The sequence below is a fragment of the Ipomoea nil genome, unplaced genomic scaffold (assembly GCF_001879475.1).
Source record: "Ipomoea nil cultivar Tokyo-kokei standard unplaced genomic scaffold, Asagao_1.1 scaffold2036, whole genome shotgun sequence".
In the NCBI taxonomy this organism is placed as follows: domain Eukaryota; kingdom Viridiplantae; phylum Streptophyta; class Magnoliopsida; order Solanales; family Convolvulaceae; genus Ipomoea; species Ipomoea nil.
The window spans coordinates 5,828,754-5,845,198 of record NW_017618464.1 but is presented as its reverse complement, the minus strand read 5'-3'; the positions used below and the strand labels follow the sequence as shown (position 1 = coordinate 5,845,198).

Below are 16,445 nucleotides of genomic sequence, written 5' to 3'. Positions count from 1 at the left end.
ATCCCATGTTAGATCTATTCTAGGATAGACCTGCAACTCTGTCAAGTCTACCTCAACGCAGACCACCATGATTGGCTACAGAGTATCTATGGGTCCCAAACCCATTTCCCTTGATGTATCAAGGACGGCCTTTCTGTTTAGGCCCTTTGTGAAAGGATCTGCAATATTCCTTTCAGACCTCACAAAAACCATTGTGATTACCCCATTTATTATTAAATGCCGTACAGACTCATGTCTGACTCTTATGTGTCTACGTTTCCCATTGTAGACACTGTTTTGCGCAACACAAATGGCAGTCTGGGAATCACAATGTATGGGAACAGCAGGTGCTGGGCACCCCCACAATGGCACGTCTGCCAAAAGATTTCTCAGCCATTCGGCTTCCTGACTTGCTAGATCTAGTGCTATGAACTCTGATTCCATAGTTGATCTGGCTATACAGGATTGTTTGGTCGACTTCCATGATATCGCGGCCCCACACATAGTGAACACGTATCCACTAGTTGAGCTTACATCATCAGCGTCGTTTACCCAGTTTGCATCACAGAACCCCTCGAGCACAGCTGGGTCTCCCTTATAGTTAAGGCCCCAGTCTATTGTGCCTCTTAGATACCGAAGTACCCTTCTCAGTGCATCCCAATGTGAGATACCAGGGTTGTGAGTATACCGACTGAGTTTATTCACAACAAATGCAAGATCTGGTCTAATATAGTTCATCAAGAACATTAGACTCCCAACTATCTTTGCATATTCTTCTTGAGACACACTGACCTCTATGTTTTTTGATAATTTGACGCTGGGATCATAGGGGGTTTTAGCTGGAGTTACTTCATAACTCTCAAACCTCTTCAGGAGTTTCTCCGTGTAATGACTTTGGGATAAAAGGTAACCTTTCTCAGTTTTTGTAACCTTTATCCCGAGTATTACATCAGCCTCCCCTAGATCCTTCATATCAAACTTGTCACATAGAGTTCTTTTAGTCTCATTTATAGCTCCTATACTTGAGCTAAAGATAAGCATGTCATCTACATAGAGACAGATTATTACGATGCTAGACTCTACCTCTTTTGTGTATAAGCAGGCATCTGAGCGGTTAGTGGAATAACCTAGCTCTAACAAAGTTTTGTGAAACTTTTCATACCACTGCTTAGGGGCTTGTTTCAAGCCATAAAGAGATCTTTTAAGTCTGCATACATTTCCTTCTTGTCCTGGATCAACACATCCGAGGGGTTGTTCCATGTAGATCTCCTCTTCTAGTTCACCATTTAGAAAAGCTGTTTTTACATCCATCTGATGTACTATTAACCTATGCAAAGATGCTAAAGCAAATAGAACACGTATAGTAGATATCTTTGTTACTGGTGAATACGTATAGAAGTAATCCTCACCGAATTTCTGTGTGAAACCTTTGGCTACCAGCCTGGCTTTAAATCTTTCAATTGAACCATCTGGTCTCAATTTCCTCTTGAAAATCCATTTACAGCCTATGGGTTTACAACCCTTGGGCAAATCCACTATTTCCCACGTATGATTAGACTATATAGAGTCTAACTCACTTTTGACTGCTTCTCTCCATAGAGTAGCGTCTACAGATCGCATGGCTTCTTGAATGGATTTTGGTTCTTCTTCTAACACAAGTTGACATATAAAATGATCACACAGTTCATTTGGATCTTTCAATTCAGTCATATACGTTATGAAGTCAGAGCCAAAGTTTTTCTCAATTCTAGGCTTTTTACTTCTTCTAGGCTCTTCTGAATTACATGAGAAATCAGGGAAAGATAGATTATGTTGAACTTTATTCGTATCTAGTTCAAGAGAACCCTTCAAGGGAAACACATGTTCAAAGAAAACTGCATCTCTAGATTCACATATTGTACGGTTTTCTAAACACATAAACCTGTAAGCTGCACTATTTTCAACATAACCAATAAAAACGGCATCTAAGGTTTTAGGTCCCAAGTTAGGCCTTTTAAAGGACGGAAGTCCCACCTTTGCCTAGCAACCCCATACTTTAAAGTATTTAAGATTTGGCGCATGCCCTTTCCACAGTTCATAAGGGGTTTTTTCAAACCCTTTGTGTAAGACTCGGTTTAGAATGTGGTTAGCTGTTAGAACAGCTTCTCCCCACAATGAATCAGAGGCACCTGAACTGATTAGCATGGCGTTGATCATCTCTTTGAGAGTTCTATTCTTTCTTTCTGCTATGCCGTTTTGTTGGGGTGTGTAGGGTGCAGTTACTTCGTGTACAGCCAGAAGATTCACACAGATCTTTCAAAATAGTTGATTCATATTCTCCTCCTCTATCGGATCTAAGCCTTTTGATCCTTTTTTCCAACTGATTTTCTATTTCATTTTAAAAGCAACAAATTTTTGTTCGGCTTCACTTTTTGTTCTCAACAAATATAATTTGGTATAACGAGAAAAGTCATCAATAAAAGTTATATAATAACGTTTACCACCTCGACTTTCAGTGGTTTTAAAATCTGCTAAATCAGTGTGTACCAATTCTAGTAATGATGAAGAACGATGCTTTACAGTTAAAAAGGATGTTCTAGCAAATTTTGCCTCAGCGCATGTTTCACATTGTTCACATGTATCATTAGACAGGTCTGGTAGCATATTCACGTTTTTCAGTCTATATAAACACTTTGCACCAACATGTCCTAATCTAGCATGCCAAACATTAACTGATACAGCGGTATAAGCAAAAGAAGCATTCTTATTATCACGAGCATTCAGAGAAGAGCCAGATACATCAGAGTTATTGTTAACTATAGAGACATCTAGTACAAAAAGACCTCCACGCAGATATCCCTTCCCAATGAACTTCTCACAACGAGTCATAACCAGACGGTCAGACTCAAAAACCATCTTAATTCCAGCCTTATTAAGAAGGCCTCCGGAAATCAGATTTCTTCGAAGGGAAGGGACATAAAGCACATTTTGCAACAGTAAATGTTTTCCAGAACAAAGCAGTAATTCTACTTTTCCTCTACCACTTACCTCGGAAATGCTGGAGTTTCCCATGAAGACTTGTTCTCCACCAGTGATAGGCTCAAAGGTTTTGAATGAATTTTTGTTGTTGCAAAAGTGTCGTGAGGCTCCAGTGTCCACAACCCATTCGTCTGGATTTTCCACCATGTTGGCTTCAGTTACTACTGCAGCTACTAAATCAGCATCTTCTGTGTTCTCCGCCAAATTAACTTGGTTCTTCGACTTCTCGTTGTTTGGTTTCTGACTCGTAGACCCATGGCGTTTATAGCATTGGGCAGCACGGTGGCCCCATTTTCCACACACATAGCATTCACCACTATTGTTCCCTTTTTTCTGAATTTTTCCACCCTTGCCGCGAGTGGAGTTATTGTTCTTATAATTCTTCTTTTGGTTTCTAGAATTGTCACCAGGTTTTGGTTTCTCAAAGCCAGAGTTAGTTTCAACAATATTAGCTTTAACATTGTTAGTAAGAGAAACAGACCTTTGAACCAGGCGGTTTTCCTCCTCGATATTCACGCTATTAATTAGCTGTTGCAGTGTGTAGCTCCTTCGATCATGTTTCATTTTATTCTTAAAGTCCACCTAGGAGTCGGGCAGTTTGTCAATCAAAGAGTCACATAGGACTACTTCATTAACAATCCCACCTTCTGCTTTCATGTCACCGACTAAATTTTCAAACTCGTGGACATGTTCGATTACAGGCTTGGTTTCCACCATTTTAAAGTGTAACCAACGACCCACGGCATATTTGCGTCTCCCCACATCATCAGCCCCATATTTTTCAATCATTAAATCCCAAATTGCCTTTGCAGATTTGTATTCAGAAAACATATCAAACAACGGGTCACTTACACGTTGAAGAATGATTGTCCGGGCAGTCTTGTTATCTTTTTCGTATTTGATGCGAGCTGCCTCGGCCGCAGATGTATCTTGAACTGATGATGACTTCGGGTCCGTGGAAGCATCCGCAGTAGCTGTACCATCTGTCGACTTCGGGTCTGTCGCAGCAGTTGAAGCCGTGGTCTGCAGTGCAAGTTGCGCAGTTGTCACATTGAACTTCGCAGGGTCTGCAAAAAGGACATAGTCCACATCCTTTGATTCCAGAAGCATGATTAATTTTGCAGTCCATCTCTTGTAGTTCAAACCACCAGTGAGTGGTTGAATAGGAGCAATATCAGACACAGTGTTTGTTGCAGACATTTTTGACTCAAACTTGATATCTGAATGTTTTTAACTGTTGGGTTTTTTCCTGCACTGTGGATGAAAGCTTTGGAACGAAAAAGACAAAGACACGGTTCTTATCGTGTGTATCACACTGCCTTAAAAACATTCACGACCAGGGATTGAGTCGTATGCTTTCAACCGGCAAAACAGAACGGACTCTCAGGCTGATATATATAAAGGTGGTGATCGCAGTGTTGTTCGAACTGGAAGTATATATATATATATATATATAGACGGACGGCGGCGAGCACGTGGTTTACCTCCTTTCCCTTCTCATAACACTTCAAACCATCTCAAAGGACTTGGAGTATATAAAAAGGGAAAAAGAAGGTTAAACTATCAATGTGGAACAACTTTGTTAAGCTAAAATAAGCCTTTCCTTTAAATGCTCCCAACAGTTAACCCATATATAAGTCACATGTTCAAATTTTGTTGGCTGTTTTCTTCCTCCTTACCAATAAAAGTGGACCCTTGGGCCAAGACTATTTTAATAAAATGAATTCTCGGGGTTTCATGGCGCCACCAATAAGAAATATTATTGAAACTATCACATTGTGAAAAGTTGAAAAGTTAATAATGTTTAAATCAAGAATTAACGGATGAAAAAATCTTAATTCATATAAACTTTATTTAAACAAATTATTTTTGATCAAAATACCTATGAAGTCCATGTACTATAGTGTTTTGTTCAATTTAGTCCTTGTACATTTATTCTGTTCAATTTAGTCCCTCTATTTTAAAAAGTGATAAAACTAAGGACAATTATCCAAATCTCATTACGAACATGGTCGTAATTATTTATTTTGGACATACTAATTTAATATATTGATGGTAAAAATAATTTTTTTTAAAATATTTATAAAGTAATATATGAGTAGGAATATAAATATCATCAGCGTCACGTAACCTAAGTTAACGATAATATTAACATTGTTAACTATTGTCCTTAATTGCACCATTTTTGAAAGTACAAGGACTAAATTGAACAAAATAAAAGTATAAGGACTAAATTGAACAAAACGCAACATTGTTAACTATTGTCCTTAATTGCACCATTTTTGGAAGTACAAGGACTAAATTGAACAAAATAAAAGTATAAGGACTAAATTGAACAAAAAGGTACACCCGGTTGTCAAAGGGAATCATCACTTGTAAGAATTGAACCCAAATTATTCTGAAATTTTTCCCCACAAAGAAAGCTTATTTGCCACTTAAACTACCCTGTTGAGTTAACTATAATGCATGTTGAATTGCAGTAGATCTAACTAGTTGACAACTTGAGACAAACTGGGCTTGTATAGAATTGAAAGAAGGTGAGAATACAAAAATGGATAGTGTTTATTTATAAGTGGTAGATTGCAGATAACTAGGGCCCTATTATAATATAATTATTATAGGTTTTATAAAGTTGCCTTCGCCGTCAGCCCATAATTAACACTTTCTCAATCCCCATTAGAGCTTTCTCAATTTTTTTTTTTTAAATAGAAAAACAATGAAATTCATTAATTCATATCAAAATTCAACCCATCAAGGAAAATATTGAAATGAATGAAAAATCATTTCATACAACTTGATTTAGAAACAACTTTCCCAACTAAGTGTCACAAAAAAAAAAAAAAAAAAAAAAAAAACAAAAACAAAAACAAAAAAAACAAAAAAAAACAAAAAAACAAAACAAAAACAAAACTTTCATAACTAACAAATGTGTAATTGTATTATAATAGCATTGTTGTAAAAATCAGTCTAGGCAACGCCTAAGCGCTAGGTTGTTCCGCTTTCATTGTTAGGCACCCAAAAATCGGCCGGCCGCCTAAGCGGCGAAATCGACCAAAACCGGTAGAAATCGGCCGACCGCCTAGGCGGCGAAATCGATCAAAATCGGCCAAGTCGGCCAACTTGCCCGAGCCGGTCGATTTTGTCCAATTTTGTCCGATGTCATCTGGTCCAGTCATCCATAGACTAGTTTGATACTTTGAATCTTTGGATGATTGAAGTAATTGAGTATTTCATATTTGATTATTTTTATTTTTTTAATATTGTTTTGATGGTATGACTTATAAATTATCATTATTTCAATTATTTGGATGTGTCATTTGATTGAATGTTGAAAACAACCTCATTAAAATTGTCAAACTGCAAATCTGTCACTATTTTTTTGACGTCTGCCTATTGACGCCTAGATTTTGCCTAGGCCGCATAGGTGCTGCCCGGGCGCCTGACTAGCGCCTAGTGCCTACTGCAACCATGTATATTAGTAAAGCGTTTCTTAGCAAATGTGTAATTGTATTAAACTAACACATAATATCCTATTGCTTACATGGTTGTCCCGGTGATTTTTCTTTAAAAAGATATTTAAAATTTAAAACTTAAAAAAAAAATAAAAAATTATATGATAAAAACTCATGTAGACATTATGACATCATGTGTTAGCCTACTCAACATTATATTGCATTTGTAGTATAAATTAGCTAATAATATAATTTAATTGCACTATTTTATCAGTTTGTAAGATTTTATCCCACTAAAAGACTTGATTGCACGATTTGTTAAAACGTACAATTGCACGGTAGAAATCGAACTAGAACCCCAAATGTTCTTGTTTCGGTTTGATAAAATTGGGAACCGAAAAAGAATTTTAGTTTTTTTTTTTTAAATAAAGTTTAAATATTTGATATAATAATTTTTTTTTTTAAAAGAACTTAGAATGAATCGTGCATTCTAATTGTTCATTCGATTCGAACTAAGCCGTGATCATATATCCCTACCTTCTAATTGTTCATTCTTATTATATTCTCCCTCAACTTGTACGTCTTATTCTAAATCAATATAGATCTTGTATAAGATCGTTTCATGTGAGACGATCTCACACAAGACTTACTCTTTAATCTTCACTAGAAAATATATATACCATATCCTATAGTGTGTTGTATAATATATGTTATAACTTATAAGTTAATTATGCATTATCCCAATGGCACATTGCATTATGGTTGTGAATTGTGAGGGTAAATCACGAGTCATCCAATTAGCTATCAAGTTCCCAACCCTATTCATCCATTTGATCGGTTAAGATCTCTTAATGATTCCTAATAGGATTCAAACCCACACATTGTCCATTAACTTTTTTATTACTACTTGAAACTTGAAAGAGTCTTTTTTCTAAATGGTAGGTACAATACGCTTTATACATTTTTTACATATATCTTGGTGAAGTTGTTAGTAATTCATGATGAGCTGAAAACGGATAAATTTATAATGAGAATGGATATACTTTTATAAAAATTTAAAAGAGTTATATAATTGTTCAATTAGCCTAATAACTTAAAAATTCGACCTAACTTTTAGACTCAATAACAATTTTTTAAAACACCGATTTACTCTTGATTAGTTAGAATATTTTCGGAACAATTTATAAATGTCTACAATCAATTCAACTAGTCGACCTAAGTTTGCAAGCCATCATTTTATATATAAGATATGATTCTGTATCTGCACACAAACCCCTACCCAGAATCTAAATTAAACTATCTGCACATAAAAACAAAAATGGAAAATATATAAAAAATGAGTGTGATAATTGATACGATCAAATTCACTCCGAAGTCCGAACCGTAGTGTCTCTTAAATTACCCAAAGATCAGAAATTGGAGATGCGGGGGATCGAACCCCGTGCCTCTCGCATGCAAAGCGAGCGCTCTACCATTTGAGCTACATCCCCTCATAACGATTCGGTAGTTAAATCTCTATCTATATCAATCGAAAAAAGATATGTATTTAAAAAAACCCGGAAGCCACTCTATCAGAGCCAGGTTTCGATCCTGGGACCTGTGGGTTATGGGCCCACCACGCTTCCGCTGCGCCACTCTGATTTGTTTCTCCGAACCTATTCTTTATTAATAAACTTATTTCGAGAAGAACATCCAATACGGTCAATGCTAAATTATGACAATAATGTACTTCATATTAATCCTTACAATAATGTTCTTTAAGGAGAAGCATGGCCAACACTAATTTTTCTCTCTTTTTTGTTTATTTGTATTTTCATCCCATATGATGAAATTAATGCACTTAAATTTTAATCAATCCTCATTTATCGAGCAATCCTCTCAAAGTGTTGCATTCTCTATTAAGGGTGTGTTTGGAAACCTGGAAAATGAGTTCTGGAAATCATTTTTCAAGTTTTCAGTGTTTGGATGTGCCTGGAAAATCAAGTCAACGGAAATCATTTTCCGTTGACTTTGGAAAATAGACTTGTTTTGGAGGAAAATGACTTCCCCTTTTTTTGGGGGGAAGTCATTTTCCAACTTTTACACCAACATCACACCACCACCAACATCATCAACACCATACCACCATCACCACCACTATTGCCGCCGCCACCACCACTATACCCCCGCCACCATCACACCACCACCGCAACCACTACCACCACCACCACCACCACTACCACCACCATCGCCGCCGCCACCACCACCACATACCACCGCCACCACACCACCACCTTCACACCACCGCCGCCGCCACCACCACCGCAACCACTGTCGCCGCCACCACTACCACCATACCACCGCCGCCCCCATCACCATCATACCACCGCAACCACCATCGCCGCCACCACCACCACTACCACCATACCACTACAACCACCGTCGCCGCTACCACCGCCACCACCACCATACCACCACAACCACCATCGCCGCCATCACCACCATACCACCGCCACCACCACCACCACACCACCACCTTCACACCACCGCCGCCGCCACCACCACCACCACCATACCACCGCAACCACCGTCGCCGCCACCACTACCACCATACCACCGCCGCCGCCACCGCCACCATACCACCGCAACCACCGTCGCCGCCACCACCACCACCATACCACTGCAACCACCGTCGCCGCTACCACCGCCACCACCACCATACCAGCACAACCACCATCGCCGCCACCACTACCACCATACCACCGCCACTGCCATCACCACCATACCACCGCCACCACCACCACACCACCGCCATCACACCGCCGCCAATTATTATTATTATTATTATTATTATTATTATTATTATTATTATTATTATTATTATTATTATTATTATTATTATTATATAACAAATAACACCACTACCACTACACCACCACCATAATATTTTTGATATATTATTAATTTTTTTTTTGAAAAACTTAGCTATTTTTTATTAATTTAAAATTAATATTATATTATTATATATTATTATACATGTTGTAATATTCTAAATAAAATAATTAAAATGTTTAGTTATACAATTCTACTCATTTTCCAGAAAATGAACCAAACACAGAAAAACAGTTTTCCATAATGCAACCAAACACTGGAAAGAAAAATGTTTTCCGGAAAATGACTCATTTTCCAGAAAACATTTTCCAGAAGTCATTTTCCTGCTTTCCAAACGGACCCTAACATTTCATTCTTTTAAGTATTTGTGCAATATGTCATAAAATGACATTTCCACTATGTGTATCAATATAGTTTTTTTTGAAAGGAGCCTGCGCGGCATTTATTGGAAATACGTTGAAATAGAGTCTGGCGGACCAGAGTCCGAATACATAGCTGCTGAATAATTAACGGCCGAAGTGGCTAAAACATGTGCTAAATAATTATCTGATCTAGGAACAAAACTGACTGAAACATAATCAAAGGAAACCATTCGGTTTCTCCAAGTATCAATGGCATAGCCGAGGTACGAACGAGGTGATTCCTTGGCAAGTGTTAAATATTGTTGTTGGCCACCTTGCCACGGATAACTCATGGAATTATACAGAATAAATGTTTTTTTGATGCGACGTATTCCCATACCACAAATAAGGCCGCTGTTGGGGCAATACTCCTAGACGAACACGGATCGTATATCTCAACTTTTCAGGCGCCGTTGATAGACTGTTTATCCCTGCTTATGGCAGAAACGATTGCGTGTATCAATATAGTTAAAAACTCTTGATCACATGAAAGAAAATTTTATTACACATGAAGAATTTACGAGTGATCATTTTATTAGTTCAATCGTACGAGCCAAGTAGTTGTACAATTGACACACACATACAAAAGAGAGTAATAACATGTACTAACATTAATGGTGTTTTGCACTAATATTATATGAATTTGTATCGTGACATTCATGACATCATAAGGAAGCTAATTAACAATTATACTTATTATTAGATGGATTACGCATCATTATTATCTTATATTATGACCATTATGTTTTTTTTTTTTCTTCATAATATCATTAGAATAATTTGGCCTAGTCTAGATTTCTGTCTTTAAATTATTTGATGAAATGAATGGTTCACATTATTTTGATTTTAATTTTTTTTTAGTTTTCTTACTTTATCCTCTGTTGGATTATTACTCTTTCTAAATATTAATGCACTCTGTCATTAAAAAAATTTAGTAACAAAATATTTCATTAACTATTTATTATTTTAACTTATTGATTTTTATAAGGAATGTCATAGATTCGAACCTCATCTCAATTAAAGTTGGCATAATTGTTGAACATATACTATGAATATCTTAGAGTATATTTAAAAAATATAATATAAAATTTAACATGAATTTAATTTGTCAATTAATTAACCAGACTATATACATTGCATTCAGAATTTTAAATGTAAGGAAATCGAGTTCAAGCAATAGTGTTTGATCACGACATTGGAGTATATGATATCAACTCTTGGTATACTATTTCAAATGTTATTATCAAACATGTGTGATCTAACTGCAAAGTTGTTGATCAGAAATATAATTATTACCCATGGACTTAAAACAGTTGGATCATTGTCTAAACAATTGATAATGATGACACCCCACCAGCTCCAATTGAACAAGTTTACACATCATTATCAGAATTTTATCAATGTATTAAAACTTCTAAAAAAATTGTAAATTAATTTTCACTATATCTACAATATCTATTGTAACCATATATTTCCAATTATTTATCATCACCCTCTAGCAATTGTCGATGACAAACTCCCAAAATAATTTGTTTTTAACAATGAACTTACATTTGTAATACTTTTATATTTTGATGTAAAAGTATTACTTTTTTCATCAAAAATATTATGTTTTCCCTTATAAGTAATATTGCGCTTATAAAGGAAAGCGTAATACTATTGATGAAAATGTAATACTTTTACATAAAAAAAAAAAAAGTATATATTACATTTTCTCATATAAGTAATAAACATTTTATTATTAATTTAGTATTACATTTACAAATATAAGTAATATATTTCATTTTAATCCGACCCATTCACGGATCTGTAAGGCGCATGGTATCACACAAGACACTTTTGCCTACAATTTTTAGGATAGTGATAAACACTTAATCCAGAAAATTGTACTACATAAATATAATCTCACCCAAACTTGTGGTGAGTGGATCCTAATAATGTTGCTCACGAAGACACCAACTTATAACACCAAATAGCCAAAACATATATGCAGCAAGCTAAGAGTTCATTGCCCTAAAGCTAATTTATAATACACCAAATTATAAAAATGAAAAACTACTAATCAGATAAATTCTTCATTTTTAATTTGTAGAGTTATATATAAATGAAAAACTGAAAGAAAGCAATACAGAAATTATAAATGTGTGTTTATTTATACATTTTTAAATTTAAAAAGTGGAAAAAAGAAGAACAAAAACTAGCAAAACTGAAATAAATTAAACGGAACCTTAACTATATATCAGCTTGAATCAAACCCTTTGAAACTTCTTCCCCAAACCGAAAAGATATCTCCATCCTTATCATTCATTTCAAAAGGCGGCGGCGGCGGCGGCGTTCTGGCACCGGAACTCTCACCGCCACCGCCAAACGGCTTCGGCTGTTCAACCTTCCGGCCGTCGTCGTCCTGCGGAGGGTCTTTTCCGGTGAGCTCCTGGACAATGGATCGGAACTCAGAAGCATTTTTGGCGTTCACCAAGACAGGGCTTGAGATATACTTCACTTTTATAGGCTCTTTGCTGCTCTTTCTGGTAGGGTTTTGTTTGTTAGTATTAGTATTAATCCCACCACCCTCCATGTGTGTAAGTATATTTAGGGTGTTTTTTTCTGGTGGTGATCTGAGGAGTCTTGCTTGCATACTGGGATTATTTATACTTTTTAGAATTTTAAGAGGAGAAGATTCTGGACGCATCGGACTAAAATTTCCAACAACGAACGCAAGTGGCAGCGTGACATGGAATGTGGAAAAATCCATGCGACAAGAGCTACCAGAAAACAAAGACTATTTTGGAATAACTTTCTTTTTCTTTCCTGCATTAATGTTAATTTATGACACTTACATATTCTCAAACATTGAAATTTAAGCTCCGTTTACTAACAAAAAACTGTTCTTTGTTTTCTATTTTCTATTTTCTAATTTTTCCGTTTTCATTCTTTGTTTTTCTTAACTGTTTTCTGTTAGTGTTAGACTTTGTTTGGCATGCCTAGTAAGTTAACATTGAGAGCTTAAAAGTTAGTAGCTACTAGCTAATATTGAAACACTGGATAACGTTTTCAAAATAAGGTATTATATTAACTTCTCCATCTTATAGCTTATTTGTATGTAAAAATAACCTATAAGATCTACCAAACGTAGCCTAAAGGCTTTATTAGTTTATTAAAAATGAAAGTTTGGAATCCTAATTTTAAAATGTCAAAAGTTTTGGTTGAGCCCATCATATAGCCATGTTTTAAGGTTAGAGCCATGAATTTTCAATTGTTAGTTATGTCGTGGAACTGTGTCCACCTTGCTATTCACAATTATTGAATTCTATATTCACAATTACAGAACTCTATGTTCATAATTACTGAACTCTATGTTCATAATTTTTGAGCTTCATATTCACAATTATTGAACTTTATATTTACAATTACAGAACTCTATGTTTATAATTATAGAACTCTATGTTCATAATTTTTGAACTCTATATTCACAATTATGACGGTTTTAGAACCAAGGTGGACACGATTCCACAGCATAATAATTTGCCATGAATTTTAAACCTGACCAAAAAAATCAATAAGCCCAATAGAGCATGCCAGAAACCGAATGAGCCGGCTAATTGTCATCTCTAATAACGAATGTGCAACTTTATTTGCCTATACTTGTGTAGCAGTCAGCGCAATAACAAGATTGTAGACTCGACCTTCAAAGCAAACCCAAAAAAACACCGTATAGCGATTTGAATTAAAACAAATGTATAGTTTTAACATTTTAAGTCTAGTGGCATAAAGTGACTCTCTCAAAGGGGAGGTCATGAGTTTGAGCCCAGTGTTAGAGCGATATTGACTCTTTATACTTTAGTAAGTTAAGAAAGTAGATATGAACAGAAAGAAAGAAAAAAAAAACATTTTAGGTGTTATAGTTATTTCGATAATAATAATGATAAATGTGATAGTAATTATTATATTACATATTTAAGCTAAAAATGCCGTCATATCTTTGTAATCAATTAAATACAATAAGCTGTCCTCGTACTGTAATTTGAATATATATGTACTAAGTAAGATGTTTTGTTGATTGGTCTTAACAAATCTGATCTATGATTACGGCAAATATCATACACAGATCAGAGCTCAGTAATTAAGGCTGGCCTTCTAGAAATCAAGTGAGAAAATTAAAAATTATTTTCTTCTTTAATTTAGAAGGTTCTGATCTTTTAAATTCTATGCCATGAGTATTTAAATAATTTCAAAAAAAAAAAAAAACATATCAACCTTCAAGATTATTCCAGTCAAATATCATAAATTAAAATGATTGAAACACAAAGCAAAACCTTTTAAATGTTTAGATTCAAATATAATCCATTCAAAATACAAATCTGATGATGGATTATTTGTACGTTATTGGGCACTGTCATAACCACTGCACATTAAATAAATACAATGGACAACTTATATTACATGTAGTCTTAGACCATAGTCAAACTACACACGCTGAAAGTTAAACTACTAATATTAGAAGCAATGCTTACTCCTAGGATTATTAGATTGCTTATAATTATCTGCACGGACTTAGTTTAGTGGTTCAGTAGATAATATTTGGAAGAAAAGAGTCAAGAGACTAAAGTTTGATTTTCGATAGTGGCAGTGTGGGGATTAACGCTCAAAGTGGGCAGATCTCTTGTGCGCACCGACATTTGGTTATGTCTGCTGAACAATTGAGTCACCGTGATTTATATATTTCAAATGTTGTCCGTACAAACTTAGTTCAATGATTCAGTAGACAGTATAGTTTTTTTTTTAGACTGAGATATACTAAAAATGAACATGTATCATAGTTCATCTTGTAAGGTGAATATGCTCGGTGTGCATGATACAATTTGTCTATTAGAAGTCTTTTAATATATAAATAAATAAATAAATAATTTTTTAAAATTAATAAAGAGTGTCCAGCCTACTAGAGTATCCAATTGTCACCTTTTATTTGTAAAGAGTTATTCTACACAACGTGTATATGAATCAGCTGAATCTTATTTTTCTAAAGGGAAGAAGAAAATTAAATTTTTGGTCAACTAATTATAGTGACATTTTGTCAACTATCATGTAGTGTTATGACATTCTGATTATCCATCCAAGTGGATGGTTAAAGGTTCAAACCCCAATGGTAAGAAGTTAGATTCTTTAAGCTGAAAATGTTTGAGAAAGTATAAAACAGATACTATTTTGTAAAGAATCATAAGTATTTAAAATTAAAAAAAATATATATAGTGACATTTTTAACTTTTCATCCTCAAATTTGATTTATTTTACTTATATTCTCAACTTCTAAAATTAGTTCACTTTAAATCCTAAATATTCAAAATATTACTCCGTATAATTTTGTGAAAATTTTATTTTTTAGTTGGGGTTCAGCCTCTGAAAGAACTTTACCCTAGTACATGTAAGGACATCTTGAGGACTATATTCAATTCACTACCAATATACCACTTAATAAAATTATTGATTTGGTCCCTAAAAGACCAAATCTACATAAAATTGAATGACTAAATTTACACTATGAATAACTACTAAACTAAATTTACCCTACGACTAAAAGTGCCATTTTCTCAAAGTGAAAATACCACTATAATTGAGGGTTAAAAGTAAAATAAACTCTTTTGAGTAGAGATTTTTTTTTTTTTTTTTTTTTTTGGGGGGATAATGAGCAAAATTCGTAGCCACAACTCGAACGTCTGTATTAGGTAAACCCTGCAAATCACATAAGAGAGGTAATTGTACTACAAAGACTTTGTGCGATGAATTCAACACAGAGAATATTCATAATAATCAAACTTGTGATATTTTAATACAAAAATCATACTTCACCTATTCGGTCATCCATTTCAGAGTTTCAACGCAGTATTTTGGGTCTATAAAAAATAATAAATAGGTCATCAAATTATGGTTTGAATTTAGAGCAGTCAAAGATTTTCATGATGCTTTGACTACTGCCTCCAATTTGGAAAGTCTACTCCATTCCCTTGACACTTTGCCGTGCAGGGACTGCATCTCCCGGCTCATGCATGGACTGATGGACCATTTTATATATAAATTAAAAGAAATCGTATAAAATTATTAAAATTTTATAACAATTTTAGTACTTTTCATAAATTGAGTTCACATGCATAGTAATTATTTTATTGAATATATATAATAATAGTTATATTATTATTATTATTATTATTATTATTATTATTATTATTATTATTATTATTATTATTATTATTATTATTATAAATATATGATGTGTACGTGTGTACACTTCATTTGCTGCTTGAGTTAATCAATTTTGCTGACAGTTCTCACAATCATTAAATAATTATTGTAAATAGGCAAAATGTTGAAATTTGCTATTTAACTAAGTACAAAAATAGTTGGTTATTTTCTATTCCATCTTGTATTGAACATTTGGTTTAATAAATTTTTATGCTATGGTTTTCAAAAAAAAAAAAAAAAAAAAAAAAAAAAAAAAAAAACTAAGTACAAAAATACAATCAGACCATTGAACTCAAAAAATATGTAATTAAATTCCTCAAATAATCAAATTTATTCAATTATACCAAATAGCATGTTGATTCATTCCTCAATAAGTTACCATGCCACGTGAAGCTTACGTGAATATTAAATTAAACATATTTTTAATTATATTTTTAAATTAAATATTATTAGTTTTCCCAAATCTCCAAACTAATTAATGTCATGTTTT

At 34.4% G+C, this 16,445-nt stretch overlaps 2 non-coding genes across 2 annotated transcripts; both read right to left on the bottom strand.

The window, feature by feature from the left end:
• Positions 1-7,866: 7,866 nt before the first annotated feature.
• TRNAA-UGC lies at positions 7,867-7,939 on the bottom strand. The gene has a single exon. It is a non-coding gene; the product is annotated as a tRNA-Ala (tRNA).
• Positions 7,940-8,018: 79 nt separating this feature from the next.
• Positions 8,019-8,090, bottom strand: TRNAM-CAU. The gene has a single exon. It is a non-coding gene; the product is annotated as a tRNA-Met (tRNA).
• Positions 8,091-16,445: the final 8,355 nt, after the last annotated feature.